Here is a 20,910-nt window from a genome sequence, read left to right on the forward strand (position 1 = left end):
CCTTCATGGAGTCAGTCCTTCATGGAGCCAGTCCTTCATGGAGCCAGTCCTTCATGGAGTCAGCCCTTCATGGAGTCAGTCCTTCATGGAGTCAGTCCTTCCTTCCCTCCTCTCTGCAGGGAGAGAGGGAGTGAAGGGTCCTGTTTGATGGCAAGTTGAACGTGAGTGCCCTGGCAGCCAGGAGGGACATCCGTGTCCTGGGGTGTCAGGGACAGCATGGCCAGCCAGGTGAGGGGATTGTCCTGCACTGCTCTGCACTGGGGCAGCCTCACCTCGAGTGCTGGGGGCAGTTTTGGGTGCCATAATATAGACTTTAATCCATTAGAAAGTGTCCAAAGAAGAGCCATGAGGGTGGTGAAGGGTCTGGAGGGGAAGCCATATGAGATGTGGCCGAGGTCATTTGCACTGTTCAGCCTGGAGGATCCTGAGAGGAGATCTCACTGTGGTCTACAGCTTCCTTACAAGGAGCAGCACCAATCTCTTCTCTCTGGTGACCAGCGACAAGGGAATGGCCTGAAGCTGTGTCAGTGCAGGTTTAAGTTGGATATCAGGAAAAGGTTCTACACCCACAGCGTGGCTGGGCACTGAAACAGCTCCCCAGAAAAGTGATCACAGCACCAAGCCTGACAGAGTTCAAGAAGACTTTAGGCAATTCTCTCAGTGAGACCCTTGAGGGCTGTGCTGTGCAGGGCCAGGAGTTGGGCTCAATGGTCCTTGGTGGTCCCTTCCAACTCAGGATGTTCTCTTTGATTCTATCCTGTTTGATTCTGTGAATTTAAATGCTGCCTTTTCTGTGCACACATTTACACGGGCCCAGCTTGTGCCATCAAAGTTTGCATGTTCCTTTCCATCTCTAGTGTTCTTCCACATCCCATGGCACTTAAGTATTCCCTGAGGATCAAGCTGCTTCTCCATGCCACAACTTACAGCACGTTCCCATTGTTTAGAGAACATATGGGTAATTGTTTTTTTTTCCCTCAAAATACTTGGCATAGAAATCATATATGTAATATGTATAACATATGGAAGGCTGCATATTTCAATGCCTCAGTGCACAATGTGTGCATAAATGTTCTATGTGTAAGTGCTTTGCTTCAAACACTTGTCAGCTGTGAGCACATGCAGTTTGCAATGCGTGTAAAGTCAGTGTGCTTGACTCTGGGTTTGTACTTTGTTTCATGAAAGGTGTGTGCATTATCAGCATGTTACATATTTCAGGCTTTAAGTCAAGATAAGTACGCCGGCATGATATTTAAATACGCTATCAATTAGCAATTACACTGCCTTTCATCTGCCCGACATGCAGAACACACTGCACACTTTATGTGTGCCGCTTGCTGTCATTTTTGGAGCTGTGACAAATTTCAAATTATTTTAACCAGAATATTCATTCAGAAATACAATCCTATATTCATCAAAAATACAAGCTGAGATGTGTTCATCAAACCTTTCCTGAAAGTGGATAAACGGGCATGGATACAGTTTTCCTGCCTTTGAAATGCACAATACCTTTTTTCCAGCATATTAAAAAAACAGTTTAAATCCTATCACAGCATGACCAGGATCTGCAGTGTGAATTCATGAATTGTCTGAGTCTTGCTCATTTAAAGGCGGAGTTTAATAAGGAAATAATTTAAAGAGACATTTTTAGCTATCACTGAATTTGTGACATGGCTTATTTCTTATCAGCCCAAGTAGATGTAGTGTTGTATTAGTGATTGATAATGCTGTTATTAGTGATTGATAATGCTGTGGCTGTGGGTTTGATACCTGTATGGGCCGCTCACTTAAGAGCTGGACTTAGTGATCCTTGTAGGTCCCTTCCAACTCAGAATATTCTGTGATTCTGTGAAAACTGCAGCTGGCTGCTATTCAGAGCAGGAGTGTTTGAGTGGAAGGCAACTCTTGTGTGGTGGGCAGTGATGCCATCCTGGGAGGCCACGTGAGGATCTGCTGGCTTTACACAGTGGTTCTGGTAGGTGCCAGCTCTGCTGGACTTTGCTTTTCCATGGGTTCCTTTAATTCTAGTCTCCAAGCCATGAGCCTTACTGTGGCCAGTTTGCAGGAGTGTGAAGGGGATGAGTTTGGCCAGTCAGGAGCAGCCAGGAGTGACCTTATTCTAAGGTACCAGACAACCATCTGGGCTGGATGTGCCTGTCAGCCAGGAAAAACTGCGTGTCAAGATATCAGGAGCTGGACCTTTATATTTGTAATCCTGGAAAAGTGCAGTGTCCATGTTACCGACCTCTAAACCAGGAGGAAGACTTTGAAAAGCAAACTTTTAGGAAGGGCATAAATAAATGGCCCAGCAGGGATGTATCAGTATGACCTCATTGTTTCCTTTCTGCACATCTCCTGTTGCTCCCCAGTTTGGCGAGGAGAGCCCTTTCTTTTCTTCCTGGGGGTCAAGTGGTGTAATCAATGTTTGTGGGGGACATATATACAGTCCTCAGCATGAGTAAATTAAAACAAAATACACTTCTTTGGCATTTTAATCTATGAAATCTTTAAAAAAGCCAAGATAAGCCCATAATGATTAATTAGACATGATGAAAGCGGATGGCACAACAATGTAGGTGAGGGAGGAGATGGAGAAATCAGTCTTGAGGAAAGATCTGGCATCCACAAGGCATGAGAGAGCCAAAGCTCATTGGTTCAAATATAATCTTCCAGAAAGGGAGGGGGCAAAAAAACCCAACCCACCAAGGTCTCTTATTCTTGCACAGAAAATACCAGGCTCCTCACCTGATTTCCATGAGAAAGGCCACTTCTGGCATTGACATTCCACTGCGTGGAGTCCCTGCCACAGACCTCCTCCTCAATGCAAGGCTGAAAGAGGAGGGGAGGAATAACCTCTGCTTTCCGAAGAGGCTGGAGCTGCCAAAGAGGCCCATGGAAAGCCAATTGTGCAATGAGGGAAAACAGGGAGGGAGGATCCCTGTTCATAGACACAGTGAAACGCCTGTCGAAAATAAGTGGGAGAAGGGCTAAGAGGCATTTTGGTGCATTTATACAGATGTCGAGTGAGAGCTGGCTTAAAGCAAAGTTGTTGACGAGGACATTGATGTGGGGTTGATTTTGAATGCTGAGGCATGTTGCACTCAAGCCTTCCCTTCATATGCATAAGATCCATAAGTGCAGCTGATTTCAAATCCCGGCTGTCACGGAGCTTTTTAAGCGCTTCTCATTCGTAGATCCTGGAGCGCTTTACAAAGACAGAGCTATAAATAAGATGGATGGGAAAATGAGGAATTGAGAGGGGCTTTTAAAGGGCAATGGATTGTTTCTTTAAGGGTTTGTGTGGATAAGAACTAGATAAGAACTGTCATTTTACTGAATATAAAATATTTGCAGTGGCACACTGTGTCAAATTACTTGTGCATAGATATTTATATTATTAAGGCAAAGTTTTGTCATGCTGTGTCCAAATTGTCTCTAGCTAAGCTTTTGGAAAATACAAAAAGAAAAGCACTTAATGTTAGATTTTAACATAGTGCATGGATGTTTTAGGCACTTTTAAACTGAACAGATCAAAACCTTTTATTCCTAAATGCCAGAAATCCAGTGATATTTATGTAACTATGTAATTTGACCTGTCTGTTTTACATGTTCCCAAAGGTTTATTATAGGCAGCTTTCAAATTAAGTGGGCTGGAACATCTGATGCTCTCTTCCCTGCTTTCAAAGGCTGTGCACAGTCCATACTGTGTGAGTGACACTGCTGTTAAAGGAGCATTTTGGTTTTATCACAAGGTGTGCAGAGATGGAAAGGATAGCACCCTGATCCTGATTCCAGCTCTGTGCTCCAAAGCAGCCATTTAATTTCTGCCTTCTTTGTATTCCCCCTCCACAGAGCTGGGTACAATAGTTCCTTATTCTCCAAAGTGGCACGAAGCTTCATTAACCTTGAGAAAAGGAAGGGGTAAACTGCCAATAACAGGGAGAGAGCGGGGAAAGCCCCAGCACTGAAGGCACCTCTGTGTTCATACTCACCTGTGTGGGACCATTTTACCACTGATGTTCCACTGCACCACAAACTTGGCAATTTTGGGAAAGCCTTAAACACTTTCAGTACATTTAAAATAACATTATTATATAACCAGGAGGCAGCCACAGACTGATGGCTCAGCAATGTTTTATGCAGCAATCCTTCTACCCAAGGGTGACCTTGTAACTGAATAATCAAAGCCATATTCTACTCACAATTGCACCTGTACTGCCACTATTTACATTGCAATAGCACCTGAAGGCCCCATTGTATAAGACACAGCAAACCTGGAAAAGACTGGAAATGGGAGGGGAAACAGTAACAGACACAAAGTATTTGTCTCAAGGTCATATACCAGAAAAGTAGCTCTTGCAAGAGAAAAGATCAGGTCTCTCAAGAGCTATGCCACATGAACAAGAACTTTTAGGGATAAAAGGACATATTTACTTCTGGGAATATAAATATAAAAAGCTGGAAGATCACAATGTCTGCAGCAGGATTTGTTCTTTGTTTATTCTTCTTGCTGGCTCTAGAAGTGCTTGTTTGGTAGTTTGAGGGTTTGGCTTTTTTTCTTAGGCACTTTAATATTTAGGCAAATATTAAATTTCAATTTAATTATCAATGCCCTTATGGGAAGCATGATATTATCTGAAGTACATTATTATTTCCCTAACAGACTCAAAAGACCAACACTTTTATTTCAGATTTTGTTGTTGTTGTTGTTGGAAAAGTTAATTGTTCCTGAAGTGCCAATGCTTTTGTAGTGCTCTTTTGTAGGGCATGAAACAATGAATCTTCAAGTCACACTCCCCACTTTCTACCCAGTGTGTTTCTCTGTCACTATCAGCTCTGCTTTGATTTGATCTAACCAGATGGTATCTCACAAGATGCTAGACATGAATATTTCATATGGTTTATAAACTGTTTTTCCTGACTCTTTAGTGGTAAAATGTGTTGATTTAAGACTTTTCACAACTTGAGATACTTTCTGGCCTGGCGCCACGACTCAGGCCAAAGACAGCTGAGCATTGTTGTCATCTCACAATGTGGGAAGCAGAGGATGTTTTGAACGGCTGGAAAAATGGAGCTGAAATTTTCCGTTAAAAGAAAAAAAAAAATCATTGTTCAGACAGCAATCTTCCAGTCAAGCTGTACTTAAGTTACATTTCTTTGGACATAAGTGGAAAGTCAGAGGTATTAGAACAATGCAATTTTTGATCCATTGAATCTGCAGCCAATTTCAAATCTCTGAGCCAGCAAACACTTTGCTTTCATTCAAAGTTGATTTTATTTCAGCTTAGGTAATTTGTAACACTACTTTCTTATTTACAGTACCAAAGTCTTCAGCCACTGGATCCTGTGATATAACTCAATTAACAATCACCTTCCTTTCCCTCTGACTTTACTTTTGCTCCACTTTAGAGATTTGAGTGATTCCTTTTGATTTAGGTCAGTGTTGGTTTTAGTGGATAATCGATATAAAGTTTCAAGTGCTGCACTGAAGCTCTGGAGCTTGCAAAACCAGTTTTTTGGTTTCTTCAGTTGTGCATGAAAAATTTTATTTTAGCTTTTCAGCCACAATCCACCTCCAGATTAAGACACACACATCTTGATTTCCTTGCCTGCACATAAAACTTCTGTGCCGTGATATCCTAGACAACTACAGCTCCTCCTTCAGAAGGTCGTGAGTCCACTGTAGGTCCTGTGTAATTTCTGACAGTCCCATAAATGCATCTGAGGTACCCTGGGGCATCTCCAGTGACTCTTGGCATGTGCATTTCAATTGGTTAAATGTAACTGGGCTGTGTGCAGGCATCTCCCTCTGAACTGGGGGTCTGTATTCCCACCAGAGCCAACAGAGACCCAGCCAGCAGAGCCTAGAGACCACCCAGCTGACCAGGCCTTAAGTGCCCACGTTGGGGTATGAGATCATCATGCTTTTCTGATGGACATTCAGTTGACACATTTTCTTAAGCAGGGTGTGTTTTGCTCTTTTGTGTGCATGCTGAAATCTAATTTAAGCAGTCTCCGCACACCAGAGGAGGAGCCACATAGGCGGAGCTAAGCAGCAAAGGATTAAGGATCCAGGACTTTCTTTTCGGCTAGAAGGCTAACACCTAGGCAGGCAAATTCCCAAGCAAAAACTCCTCTTTAACCCAGCTGTGGTGCTTCTCTGTCCCTCAAAATGAGCCTTGCAATCTCCTGGATTGTCCTTTCATAGAAATGAGCAGCTGTTGTCCCTTAAGCCACATTTTATGTCAATGTACATCTGGTCTGTTTTAATTCATGTTCTGCATCATGTTCCTGTTAGGCACACACTCCACATGGAATCTGTGAGGTGTAGATTCCCATGTATTATCAGTTGGAAGTAAGAAGTATCAAATATCAATCCCTCTTCAGGAGAATGTGGGAGACAAGTGGTGGCAACAGTGGAAGAAGAGCTGGGAATTGAGATCAGAGATCCAGGATGATACAGAAGATCAAGCAGACGTAGCACAGGGCAGAAGAAAATTTAAAAGGACGAGAAATCAGATGGATTGGAGAACATGGAGATAAAGGAGAAGAGGGAATAGCATGCTATTTGAGAGGCAGTGTCAGACAATGCTGGAAAAAACAAGATAAAGAGTAGAAGAAGGCGTTGGTCCTTTGGCTGGACTACAGTATCACCCCAGGACACCAGCAGGACAAGTGTTGAGATTAACAAGAAATCTGTGAAAGCAAAGGAAAACAGTTAGGCTGTGTTTATCAAAGCAATTTAAAGAGCAGTGTAATTCTGCCCTGATGGCAGAACAGCATGGGTGTCACAGCATCTCTGCCCTCTGACACACCAGCCCTTTAGGGCCAGAGGCAGAACAACTTCTGAGTGAGTGATTCCCACTATCTGCTATTAGGAACAGCCTCATGAGCACGTTCAGACCTGTCAAATTTTGTCACAAAAGTAGTTTGGATGCCCCCCACTCTCAAAACACTGCAGTAATTAGACCTCACTGTTCAGTTGGTTACAGATCTGCACTAATTTTTTTCTGAGACAATTTATGCCACCTGTGTCTGCACCAAAATTGGCTTTTCACTTAAATAGTTTTCCCTAGTGTTTCCCTCCTTATTGTATTTTTAGAAATCAGTCATGTTCCCTTGCAGCCACTCTTCTGCTAGACTAAACAAGACTTCTTATGAAACAGGACATTGTAAAATAGGGCCTCCATTCCCATGGTCCTTCAAAAAGCCCTTCTTTTCACCTAGTCCACACTGAACTTGTCTTTCCTGAACTCATTCAGCCAGATGTGGGCACAGTTTTCCAGAGAGGCTGGAGGGACGGAAGTGTTTGCTTGTGACCACAGCTGCAGCCCAGAGGTTTCAGAGTCCTGCTTTCAGCCTTGCCAGTCATTCCACATGGTCAGGATCCATAGCATGTCTCAGTCATGGTCCCTTACTGCCATTTCTGCCACTCCCAGTACTTGAGGGGCTTCCAGACTTGGCCGTTTCCCTCAACAGAGCAGGACCACACAGATCCTCTGGCTGCAGTTAACTTGCCTCCAGGAAGGCTGTGATTCCCCCTTCTCATTCCTAGCAGTGTGGAAACCCTTTCCATGAGATGAGTCAGATTCATGCCTGTATGTGAGATGGCAACTCTCATCTTCTGCTTAGTTTTGGATCCTCCACCTGTGTCCAAGCCCTAATGCTTGTTATACATGGGGAAGAGGTTCTGCCACACAGCACTTCTGCAGCTCTGTGTGGGATGTCAGTTCCACCAGCCTTCCAGCAATTGCAGGAACACAGCAGTTGTTGCCCAGCTATAGTTTTCCTGCTAGGAGCTATGCTTCCCTTTAAAAGACAGTACAACACATTTTTTTTTCCCCTAAAATTCAGAACAAAGCAAAATATATGTTGAAAATAAAGGAAGTGTTACCCCCCAAGGTCATCTATCTTTATGATCTCACTAACTTCCTTTATACCACCTTTATCTTTATTGCAGTTTTTCCTCAGGAGGATTTAACCTTCAGACTCCTTATTCTAAGCATGGAGTTCTTTTGCAGTGGCTGCAAATACTCTTCCTGAGTTATATTGCTTTTCTTACTTTTCAAAACTAGTCCACCACATATTTGTTTTATAATCACAGTCATTGAAGTGCTGGTCAGAAGAGACTTCTGGAGGTCTCTGGTCCAGCCACTCAAAACAGGTATTGTACTAGCACCTGCTGGGATAAGCCATGGCTTTGACCTTTAAAAATCCCCAGGAACAACAAATCCATGACCTCTCTGTGGAAACCTGTGCCTGCACTTCATCACCCTCCAACTGAAAAATAATGTCATTTTCCATGATGCCTTTTGTGGCCATTGCTCTTCTTCTTATCCTGTCTGCTAGGGCTGAGACCATTTGTCTGTACTGTTTTTGCATCTCTCATCTTGCTGTAGCTGAAGGCAGCTCTCAGATGGTCCCAGACTTCACTCTGCCAGACAAAACAGGCCTGAAGGGTTGCCCTGGGTGGAAGTGGGGGTTACAGTCACGGAATCATAGAATAACTCACGTTGAAAAAGACCCATAAAGATCTTGGAGTCCAACTCCCTGGTCCTTGCAGGACATCCTACCACAGAACCTGATGAGTAAGAGCATCATCTGGACACTCCTGCTTGGCCAAGGGGCTCAGATATGTCCTGTGGTGGGGCCATTGGAGCCAAATGGGATGAGCTGTGTCCAGCATGGGGAGCCCTGGCCTCTCCACCCTGCAGCCCCATGGCCTGCCCCTGGACCTGGCCAAACCCTGCCAAAGCACCAGGCTGACCAGGCCACCTCCCATTGGAGTTGACCCTTGCCTCTTAGCTGAGGTCATGGGAGCAAGATCTGACCTTGAGAAATTTTCACAGACTCTCATAAGTGGAGGGCATATGGAGGTAAACTTCTTTATAAAAACTTTAATACTGAAGTCTCTCACCCAGAACATCCAATTTTCTGTATTTTAGAAATTGATTGTTCTAATTTGTCTTCTAACAAAAACAAGCCCCTCATCATCAACTCCCTTTTTGTGGTCTGGTATGCTCACCCTGAAGACATTCACACAAGTGGGTCAGCACGATGGCTTTGGCTCTGCTCTGATGGCTCTGCCATCACCAGGTGTCAAACCTGTCATCACATCACACCTTGGCTGTCCTACCAGAAGGACTTTGCTGGAGATCATTGTAGTCTCTGCTGACTTCCGAGTCCCCTCCACAACGGAGGGTAATCCATCTCACAGAAAACTGTGGAAAAAAAAGTTATTTCCTGCTTCAGACTGTAATTAGATTATCTTTAGTTATTACTCCACTCTCTCTGCTGGATAGATATGCTTTTACCCTCTTCTCTTTTTAATTATATGGCTAGAAATCTTTTACTGTGATATATCTTTTGTCTTGCTGTGTTAACTATTCTCTCTAATGTTTCCCTAGACCAGAACAACATCTGTGTACACCACGGAGGCCATGGTTCCCATCAGGTTTTGATGAATGGACCTCCACCAACCTTCAGCCTTCCTTGCAGAACGCTATGCACCGCTATTACCTAAAAATTAATTGGAAGCATTATCAGAAACCATGCTTAATGTAGCTCCAGAGACTGGCTGGGAATTAATGACTATGGCAATCTCTACCTCATCCAAAATTTCTTCTGAAAAACCTAAAATGCTAAGGACAAACTGGATGGAGAGTAGAGGGGAGTGATTCAGCCCCAGCAGCTGAGATGCAGTCCTGAAGGGTGATGTGTGACACTCTCTTTTACAGTGTGTCTTGGTCTGAAAGGCAGGTGTCTGTTAAGGAAGGCAGGAGCCTCTCTTGAAATGGAAAATGTAAACCTCCTCCCTCCAAATTATAATTTTGAAATTAAGGAGCTCTCAGGCAAAGATACGGGAATAGGAAAAACAGTTCTTTACAGGGAAAATTAGAATAAAAAAATTACAGTAATACAAAAGAACAAAACACTGAGACAGTCAGAATACAACCCGACACCCTGTCAGTCAGGGTGTTAGTAGCAGTCCTATTAAAGGGTGGCTGCATCCTCCTGGATGACAGATGTGGTTCTGTTGAAGTAGTGGTTCTGTAGAAGGTGCAGTTTTCCTCTGAAAATCCAGTGGTGATGAAGATGGGCCTGGGAAATTCTCTGGGAATTTAATGGAAAAAGGCTTCTTTGTTGTTCCAAATCTCAGATTTTATTTAAGTAGGAAATGCTTGGCTCCTCCTCCTGGGTGGAGCATCTCACAATGAGGTGATATAATTTTATCAGTCATGCAGACTGATGGCCCATTAACAGATGATGTCTTCCTGGAGGAAGGATGAATTGTGGAAAAGATAAAGAACACTTCCCCACCTGGTTTTAACAGCTGTCCCATTAACAGAGGATATTCCCCCTGGAATTATGAGTGCTGGGTCATGGAAAAGATAAGGAACACTGCTTAACCTGGATTCAACAGATGGTGATAGAATACACACTTCTGGTTACATCTTGTACTGCAGCCTAAGACACGGTGTCAGACATCTGCTGATAGGGATATTTTAAACAGACAAAAGTTTTTGGCATCAGCCATATTGCCAAAGTCTCTTTCTTTCATAAAAAGTGGATCATATTCCTTAAATTGCCTATCTGGTTAATTATTTCAGATATTTGAAAATATTCTGAAGATTGGGGTTTTTTCCTACAGTGATCAATGAGACAAAAATTCAAAAATAAACAAAATTGGAAAAATCCACAAAATAAGCATCAGTGGGGCCATTATCTTGATCTGGGCTGACAGGCATAGCTGGATATAGCTATATTTTTAAATTTCTACTATTCAAAACAGGATAGGCTCATGCAGACACCACCAGCTCTTGCATGAAGTACAGGAATTCGTTGGGAAGATGCTAACTGGCTGAAATAACACCATCTCTTCTCACAGTGTAAGATAGGGAGAATTCAATCCCAGTGTCCAGGAACTTTCGCTGCATTTTTCCATCTGTGTGGGTGTAACCTGCATGACAGGCCTGATAATTTATATGAAAATAAATTGTGTTTTTAAAAAACAGGGGAAGGGAGGATCTACAACTGTAAATCAAACACTGCAGTTCTGATACCTGTAAAGATATTTGTAAAGAAATTATTTGCTCCGTCCTTATGAAAAACTGCCAACATGGAGTTGTTAAGGATAAAGCATATCCCATGAATCCAGTGTAGTTCTTTAGCCCAGTGGGTAAAGGCACAACAGTTTTGTCTTGGCTTTTATGAAAAATCTTGCCACAGCCCTGTCGAAATGTCCTCTCTGACAGGCAAAGAGAGCTGGTCTAGATGGGCTCTGCTTAACCCGGGTGATACCCCACATCAGCACGTGTCAGATCCCCAAGGCCACTTTCTGTGGTGAAACATGAGGAACTGGATGGAGGAAAGCAGAGCTAAAATGTCTGGCAAGGAGGAATATCCTTCACCAGAAGAAATCACTGTAAGGTGAAGAGTGCAACTGCCTGAAAAAGTTGTGCTTAAGGAGAAATTATAAATTACTCACTTTACACCAGCAAGGTCATTTGGGGCTGACAGGTCTGCCCCAGCACCAGAATGGTTGAATGTCATTGTTGCCAAGTTTCCTGGTGATACAGAGCTTACTCAGATCCAATTTCCGTAAGATAATGTTCTGGGAAAAGAGGCAAGTGTTTGGAAGAGTGTTAGAATTCAAGTAATCATGGTAACTTCGAGAAATAGCCTAGAACCGATAAAGCAAAATTCAATAAAAGCAAGTGCAAAATGTTTTACCTTTGAAAGAAAAACAAAATCAGTAAAAAATAAAAAAATAGTCAATATTAGTCTATGCCCCAGTATATTAAAAGAAAGAGTACAGGGCTGTATTAGACCAGGGGCTGAATATATGCCAGCAGATAAGATGCTGTTGAACCATTCTTGTGTATGTCACATGTAAGAGATAAAGACCATTATTCCACCATATTTAGCAGGGGCAAGACCTTTCCTGGAGTGTGTGCCCGGTTTTGGGCACACATACTTTAGGAAGTGAGGGGTGTATATATGCACACAGACATCTGTGTGCACAGGGCAGAGCTCAGCAGAGGCACAGCAGAGCTCAGAGATTTCTAGTGTTATCCTATGGAGAAAGGGTGACCCCCAAAGCAGGGCTGTTGGTTTAATAAAAACAGCATAAAAATGTGGATGTGGAAACAGGCTTCCAACAGGGAGCAGTGCTGCAAAGGGGATAATCACTGTTTGTTCCCAAGAGCAGGACTAAAGAGGCATTTTTTGCACATTAAGAGCAACTTTGCTTGGACATTTGGGGACAATTAGCAATGAGGAGGGTGGGGATGTTACTGGGAAGGCTGTGAAAGCCCGGGATGGGGTCAGCAGGAAACTTTGGTGGGCATCAGCACCTTTCAGTCACCTGAGAGTGAGAGATGGTGTGATTTGAGTTCCCTTCCTGCACTGTGGCTCCTGAGAAAGGAGCCTCCCCATTCCTCTGCTTTCTTTCACCCCCAGAGCAGGGCAGGAGACATTTCCAGTGGCAACAAACAGAAGGTGGCTCTGCTTTTTCTGTTCCCAGTTCTCTCTTACGATCCCTTAGGATATTCTTAAACTTTCCATTGAATTCACATAGATAATGTTTTTGAACTAATAATTGCTACTTTTTTTTTTACTTGGTGCTATTACAAATGACTTTTTTTTTTTCTTCTTTTTTTTAGTGAATATTCTTTATTTCCAAGAGCTGAGATAAATTGAGTATTCCACACTGGCATCACAGTAATGACATTACCTTCCTTGCTGGTGCCTAGTGTAACAGTGTATCTTTGTCTTCCAAAGTCTTTCTGCTTTTCCTTATCACCACATTCACTCTCTGGAAGCTGGCCAGATCCACGTCCTCTGGCCAAGGGGATCCAACAGGGTGAGAGAACAGAAGAGCAGTGTTCTCTCTGTAATCCTGTGCTCTCAGGCAGGAGCAGCCAGGTCAGAAGCAGTTTCTCTGAGGAAGGCTCACAATCACAAAGCAGCTTGTCAAAGCAGACAGTGCTGGAGAAGCAGAAGGCCTGGAGGACAGATGCAGCTCACACCATTTCCCCATCCTCAGGAAAAGCCAGTAAGAAGTAAATGCACAGCCCTTCTCTCATTAATTCTAGACCTCCTCTGGTAGATACATTATATTTTCAGGTTTTGCCTATTTCTGTTATATTTTTTAACAGCTTTAATCAGTGAGTGTGAAGGACATATGAGAATTGTAGAAGCACAGAAAAGCTTGGGTTGGGAGGGACCTTACAAATCATCTATTTCCAAGCCCCCCACCATGGTCAGGGACGCCTCCCACTAGACCAGGTTGCAAAAAGCCTCACCCAGCCTGGCCTTGAACTCTTCCAGACATGGGGCATCCAAAGTCTCTGAGAGCAACTTGTTCCAGTGCCTCACTACCTTCACAGGAAACAGTTTCTTTCTGACATCTAATTTAAATCTCTCTTTTAGTTTAAAACCATCCTCCACCTCACCTATCACTATCTGCCCATGTAAAATGTCTTATGAGAACAACAAGAGAGCAATCACAACAATATATAGAGGGAAGGGCAGCAATGTCTTCCTTCAGAACATTCTTTCTTAAGATCTCTCAGCTCCTCCACCCTCTCACTTTGATTAGCTGTTCTCTCCCACCCCTGAAACTGCATTAATTCGCTGGCACACGTTGGGGATGGTAAGTGTTGAAACTATGGTTTTAAAGCCAAGGAAAATCCTACCAACTCATGCCCAGGAAGTCAGGTGTTGTCAAAACAAACATTGCTATTTTCTGAGCTGCCTCAATTTGCACCTTCCTATGTTTGTTTCCTCCTTGCCCTGCAGGAGAGTAGACTTGAGGCTGTGTTCAGCAGGCACACCACCTTCCCAACATGAGCTTTGTTTAGACCTGAAGAGAAGGAAATGTGACCTTTTCTTTTGTGGCATCTTGCAGTTGGCTTTAAGCAGCCAACTGGGTTGTCCCAGTCCCAGTTTGTTCTGTCACAGCATGCTGTGCACTCTGGGCATGTGTGCCAGTGCTGCTCCAGGAGTGCTGAGACAGACACAGGCAGGCACAGATGCACCACACTGGCAGATTTCAGAGATATATTTTCATTGTGCCAGGGACTGAAAAGAAAGTCAACATCAGCTCAGCCAGTACAAAACTCTCACCCATGGCAATGTACCCAAGGTTTGTCTCATCTAAAAACATTATGACAATTATTTCACCTGTGTTTTCCTTCCCATATGGATGTGGACGAGCTGTACTGTATTGCATTGTGCTCTCCTCTTGTAGCCAAGCTGCTCTGTACACTTTATCTTATTGATGACTGGAGCTCATCAGGAGCAGAGAGTGAAGAATTTGCACTCCTTGAGGCAATTATCCAAAACTTCTATGAAATATCTTAAGCTTTGTGCAGTTTCGAAACTGTGAGCCCTTGTGCAAATTCCAAATTGGGAAATTTTCAACTCTAATGGTTTTTAAAAATTATTTTTAAAAGTCAGCATATCTGTGTTTTAGCCAAAAAGCTCATAAACTTTCTGGGAATGCCTGCAAAGGATCAGGCAGTACAGAAAGGGGTGCTGAACTTTGGAGGAGCTGGGGATGCTCATGCCAGGAATGCTCATACAAGCAAAGTCCTGGAGGATTCAGAAGCTGGTGCCAATGAGTTTCACCACCTGGCATGCAGCCTTGGATGAGATGCCCAGCTTGCTGACAGGTGGTTTTCTTCCTGAGCATTTGCTCTGTCAGCACAAACCCATTAATCTGTTTTAAATAAAAGGCACTGTAAGTACAGAACCTGGCCTGGCTCTGATGAAGTGCTAAGAACCTCCATCCCTTTTTACATGAAACCGAAGTTGCAGGTGGTCTGTCCTTTCAAGAATTTTCTACTGTTCTGTGAAGAAGTAAAAAGAAACTCTATAAGGTTGTAAAAAGCCCATGTATTCCCTAAAGATTATCTGACCCCATGAAAGAAAAGGTATGTTTTCTCTTATCTTTTTTATCAGTATTTTTAAAGTGGTATTTAAATAGTGTTTTCTCTCTCACAATTCAGGGGAAATATCAAAACTAAAATGGTACGTATAAAAGAACCCCTATTTTCTCGTAACCTCTGCATCTCTGAAAAATACCCAAATAATCTGACTGGATGAAAAACACAAACTAAGAAAACCAGGGCTGGTGGCTCATTGAATTAACAATAAAAAAAATCAGACATACCAAGAAATTTCTTGTTATTTTCAGTGCTGCTCCATATGTCATTTTTGTGGAGCACTATGTTGTAGTGATGCTCTGCTGATGTGGTAACAGGAATGATCTATAAGTATTGCCATTATAAACCTCATTTTTATAACCTGGATGTGAACATTTGCTGTTACTTGGTATCTGTTATAAAAAAATTCAATTTTCTTTTTAATGACTTGATAATTTTTCAAGTAGAAAAATATGAAAGGTTCCAAAAAGCAAAAAAGAGAGGCAGTTTTAAAAAAGGGAAGAATCAACAAATGATAGGTTTATTAATTATTTTTAGTAGTAATAACTGTAAGTTGTATTTGTATAGCAGTGGGGCCTGTATACTCTGTAGAATTAGGTGCTGTACAAACACTTGATTTTTTTTTTAATGGATTGAATGGTGGCAAAAAGCATTGCACTGAAAGCTTTATGAATTCTTATTTATTGTTTTTTTGTCTTTGATAGTGGCCTAGTATCCGTCTGAGATTTGGCTTTTATTGTGATAGATGCTGTACATGTACTCAATTATCTCTGTGGTGAGAAGCACTTTAATGCACGCTCACTTTTAAGAGGGAGCTGAAACACTCTCCACGGAAAAGAGCAGGGAGCAAGCCTCATCACATAAAGCACATGAAGAACATGTTTTTTGCAAAGGCTCACTGTAGAGGTGCAGCAGAGCTATCTCAGCAGCCTCTGAATATGCTGCTCTGCTTATGTGGCACTGAAGACCACGGCTGTTGGCTTGGGGGCTGGAATTAGTGAGGCCATGTTGGGGCAAAGCTCTTTCCACACTAATCCATAGGTATTCCATGGAACCACCTTGTTAAATTAAATTGTTTAATTCGACCTCCAAACTGATGAGACCACAGAACTGCCAGGCCCCAGCTCAGTGAGGCCCTAAATGTGTTTTTTCTTTGTCTCTGTCTCGTACAAGGAAGACGGACTACTCTTTCTACAACTACCTGAGATGGGGGGATGTGGAGATGTGGAGGTCTCTTCTCCTAGGTGACAAGTGACAGGACTAGAGGAAGTGGCCAGGGTGGTGTGAGGACTTAAGAAATGCAGTTACATGTCTCAAAATACCACAATCAATACCAATATCAATACCAATATCAATAAGATAAGCCACCACAATGAAACCTGAGAAAAGCACAGGTGGCACAGAAGGAAGGAGCTGATTCTAGACCTAACAGAGGTAGAGGTTTGGTTAGCATCCAGACAAGAATTCCCACTATGGCAAACTGTGGGAAAGGAAGCAAGTGCTTGTGCACATGCCATCTCAAGTTATGGGAATGGTGTCTACACTCCATGAATACCCAGGACTTGGACTGTATAAAAGTGGTACCTCCAGAAGAAGGACTCTGAGACCTCCACCAGTGAGGACCAGTGGGATGATGCAGGAATCCACATGGTGGTGATATCTTCTGCTTAACCTCTCTGTCTCTCACTCTCTTTCTCTTTTCCTTCCCTTTCTATTATTTCTATCTCTCTACCTTACATTTACTGTTAAATAAAATCTGTACTATTGACTCGTCATATGGTCTCATTTGCACCTTAACTCATGCAGAGGTATCTCTCATAATTGAATCATAACAGGTGGTTTAGGTTAGATAATAGGAAAAATTTCTTCAGTGAAAAGGTGGTTCAGGCACTGAAGCAGGCTACAGAGGGAAGTGGGGGAATCCCCATTCCTGGAAGTGTTGGAAAGCCATGTGGATGTGGCACTTGGGGGTTTAGGATTAGGGGTGAGCACAGCAGTGATGTGTTAAGGGATGGACTCAATGATCTTAGAGGTTTTTTCCAACCTTTATGATTCTGTGAATTCCTACATATTGTGGCTGGGTTGGGCTGCTAGACCTGTGCAAAGCCCTCATGGACTTTACCATCTCTGTGCTGCCTTATGAAAGAGCAGGTGCCCTACTGATCACTCAAAAAAGACAGAAGGAAAAGGTAAAGAGCACTTTGCTCTCCATTTTGTGGAGACCATAGTTTGGGTATTGGCACCCCACTGAGTGACATGCCCAGGATCACAGAGGGTTACAGGGCAAAAACACAGCTGGATCCCAGCATCATACACACAACCATGTTTCTGACATAGTTAGTAGCTGATCCCAGACTCCTTCATTTATGATCCAGTGTCTTGCACAGGATTTGATATGCCCAGAATCCCCCTTGGATGGGTGGCTTAGTGCAGTGTAATTGCTTTTTCCTGACCTCTACTAGGCTTGTCAGCAGAGTCAGCCTAGGTTGTGGTTGAAGATAAAAGCAAACAAAGGAATTGAGGCACTTCTAATTTTAGTAATATACAGTTTATCCCCTTCTCACTATCTAGTCTTGAGAACCAGGCTCTCAAATTTGCTTTGGTTTTTACTTCACTTTTCTTAGATTAACCATTATGTTTCAGACCACATTTAATCAGACACATACTAATTCTTTGGTTGGGTGCAGCATTCCCAGACAAAGCATACTGCACTCCTTTTTCATGGCAAGTCATGCACACTGCTCATGAAGATTCACATTTAAGCCTCCCTGTCTCATGATGCATTGTGCTGCCTCCAAAGACTAAGTGAGCAGTAACTTTCATTAAAAAAAATATCATAAATATATTTTACTGCTTGGACTTAGTGCAAATGCACAACTGACTCATTGGCTCGATAGATGTAATTGCTCTCAAGGAGCCTTTATGGTCTATTGTTTCAATTATAAGTGAATTACATAGTCCCTGAGTACTTACTCACTCTGCTTTCAAGGAGAGTGAAAAGACCAAGTCAAAGCAGGAAATTAGACAAAAAGGACATAATTTTATTGAAACTTTTCACCTTCTGAGTGAGGAAGGCAAACACATCAAGCACAGTCCAAGCCATTCCTGAATGATGTATTTTATCTGCCTGAAACCATTACAAGCCCTAAATTGTATAAATTCGGATACTTAGAGAGGAAGGTAAAAATCGAAGGTAATATACACATGGAAAAGACAAAGTTCATGAGGGATGAGACAAGGAGTAGAATGAAACAGTCTTCCTTCCAGTAATAAGTGACCAAGTAAAGGGAAAAGGAACAAAAAATGAGGGATTGGAATTAGGTCTTTGAAAAGCTGAACTGTGCTTTGAAGGACATCTTGCCCTTTTTCCTGAGTAGAAAACACTTCTGGAATCTGCAACGTCCAGTATGACATGGTTGCCATTGGAAATCACAATATTCTTCAAGAAACTATGGAAAATGCTAATATCAGACAGGAGAAGCACAGAACTGACAATACTTGGTGAAATAAGACCTTCAGGTGACAGTCCTCACAAAACAAAGGGCAACATGTGGCACTGCTTTAGTAACAACTTGGAATGAATTTGTCATAAATAAGGAAATGGAAATAGCCTATAGTAGCAAAAAAAATGCATAAGCAATAAGAAAAGATATTCTGCATATTTCCTCTATGAAGTCTCTGAGCAGGGACAGTGTTATTATAGTAGTTCCATAGTATTTCTACATGAAAAAAATGTGTGTTTTATCCTATATTTCATCAAGAACAGTTATGAGCTGTAATGTGAATCCTTAGGTGGATTCTTTGGGATTTTGGATGAAAATACCTTAACATCTTTCATTTTCTAGGAGAGTGTCATGTACAAGACCCTCTGAGAAGCATTAGATTCAAAAGGGATTGAGAGGATAATCAGTGGAACCAGAGTTTAAATATGGAAAAGCTGTGTTCCAATATCCCATAGCCAATAAACAGAAAAAAATATCAGGGTGATCTGGGGTGTTGATGAAAGGACACCCATAACTCCTGGAAAGGGGAAGGAAATTATTGTTTTCCTGTCATTTGGTTGTGATCTATGTCTGGGTGCTTGAGATGTGGACTTGATTCTCGAGAGAGTTCCTGGTGGAGGTTTTCTTTGCAAAGAAGGATTGACAATACTTATGGAAAATATGACAGAGAAACAAGTGGAGAAATCATTGGGTCCAGAGATGTATTTAAAATTCTACAGACAACTGAGAGTTTGCAGACTCCTGCTGAATAGGAGAGTCAGGAGTGCAGAGCTGCTCTGGAGGAACAACTACACAAGCCTGAATTTCAGTCAGACACTCCTAAGCAGGAAAACAGGGATAGACAAACAGGCTTGGTGCCTGACATGTTGGAAAGAGGGAAAATTGAATGGCAGGGAAGTACACTGTGCCCTGCAGAAAAAGAAAGAATATAATCTTTAATCAGACTCTGAGAAGTCGGAAGGAAGGAGGGAGGGAAGGAGGGAAGGAGGGAAGGAGGGAAGGAGGGAAGGAAGGAAGGAAGGAAGGAAGGAAGGAAGGAAGGAAGGAAGGAAGGAAGGAAGGAAGGAAGGAAGGAAGGAAGGAAGGAAGGAAGGAAGGAAGGAAGGAAGGAAGGAAGGAAGGAAGGAAGGAAGGAAGGAAGGAAGGAAGGAAGGAAGGAAGGAAGGAAGGAAGGAAGGAAGGAAGGAAGGAAGGAAGGAAGGAAGGAAGGAAGGAAGGAAGGAAGGAAGGAAGGAAGGAAGGAAGGAAGGAAGGAAGGAAGGAAGGAAGGAAGGAAGGAAGGAAGGAAGGAAATGAGAGCTGCTGATGATCAGAGAACCAAAAAATTGTCCTACTCAGTTTGCTTTTGCTCACAGCTGGTCAACAGGGAAATGCTCAGGACAGGACAAGGGTTGCAGAAAGCATCACTTTGGAGCTGGGTGTCACAGGGATGGGCTTCCTCCTGTTTATGAGGTCCCTTCTCTGTTGCCCAGAGAACATGCAGGCAAGAGATCTTCTGGCAACATGCACTGGATTGGGTCTGAGAGAAAATAGTTGAAAGACGAATGTATCTTTTTGGAAGGATACTCTGCTAAGCCATACTGGTTCTGGGGAAGTTTTTGGCAGCATGGTAGTGTCACTGCAGCCTCCTGAAGTTTGGTAAATTCAAACAACAATGCCTACCCACCAGATTTAGTCGTGTTTGGCACCTGTTTGTAACTGAGCAGGGCTACTGGGAACCACACTGTTAATTTCTCCAGGTTTTGGGTCACTGCCATGCATAATGGCCAGCTGAGACTGTGCTGGCACCATACTGCAACCTAGAGGTGACACTTCCAGAGTTCCATGTGGAGTTCAGGCTATATCTTGTCAAACCATCACTGCTTGCAATCGCCAGCACCTAGAGCCCAGAGTGGTGCTGAGCTTTGCCTTTGCCTGTATCTGTCTCCATGAATCCTTAAATCCACAGGGACTTTGTTGGTGAGGTGCACCTTTGGTTTTTACTGGTCAAAATGCCAGCATATTATATTTATTTATCTCTGGGGTGGTACAGGAATTTGAAAGCACTAAATACAGCTCAGACTTTGAGTCTTATTTTTTTCTTTATAGCTGTATTAGTAATTATTATTTAATCCCATTTTTTGCTACCCATGGGACTAGCAATGGGGGAAACATGATTTGATATATTTAAACCACACACAGTGCTAAAATTCAGATTCAGACACTTGTGGTGTGCAGGACTTGTCCCTGTCAGCTAAACCTTGTTTAACAAACTGACTCAGTGTGCAAGGTCACCTCTTATCTGTAGAATCTTCTGGTGGAATTAATTTAGGGAATTATCTAGGATGGGTGGATTGTTTCCTCCAGTCAATAGAGAGAAATCTGTGTGTCTGTGTAGCCTTGCTACACTACCAACACAAGCTCTTTGACCTGACTCTGCTTCAAGTGCATCCCTCAAAGCCTTTGTTCTTTGTTTT

The sequence above is a fragment of the Sturnus vulgaris genome, chromosome 1 (genome assembly GCF_052056855.1).
Source record: "Sturnus vulgaris isolate bStuVul1 chromosome 1, bStuVul1.hap1, whole genome shotgun sequence".
Classification (NCBI taxonomy): Eukaryota; Metazoa; Chordata; class Aves; order Passeriformes; family Sturnidae; genus Sturnus; species Sturnus vulgaris.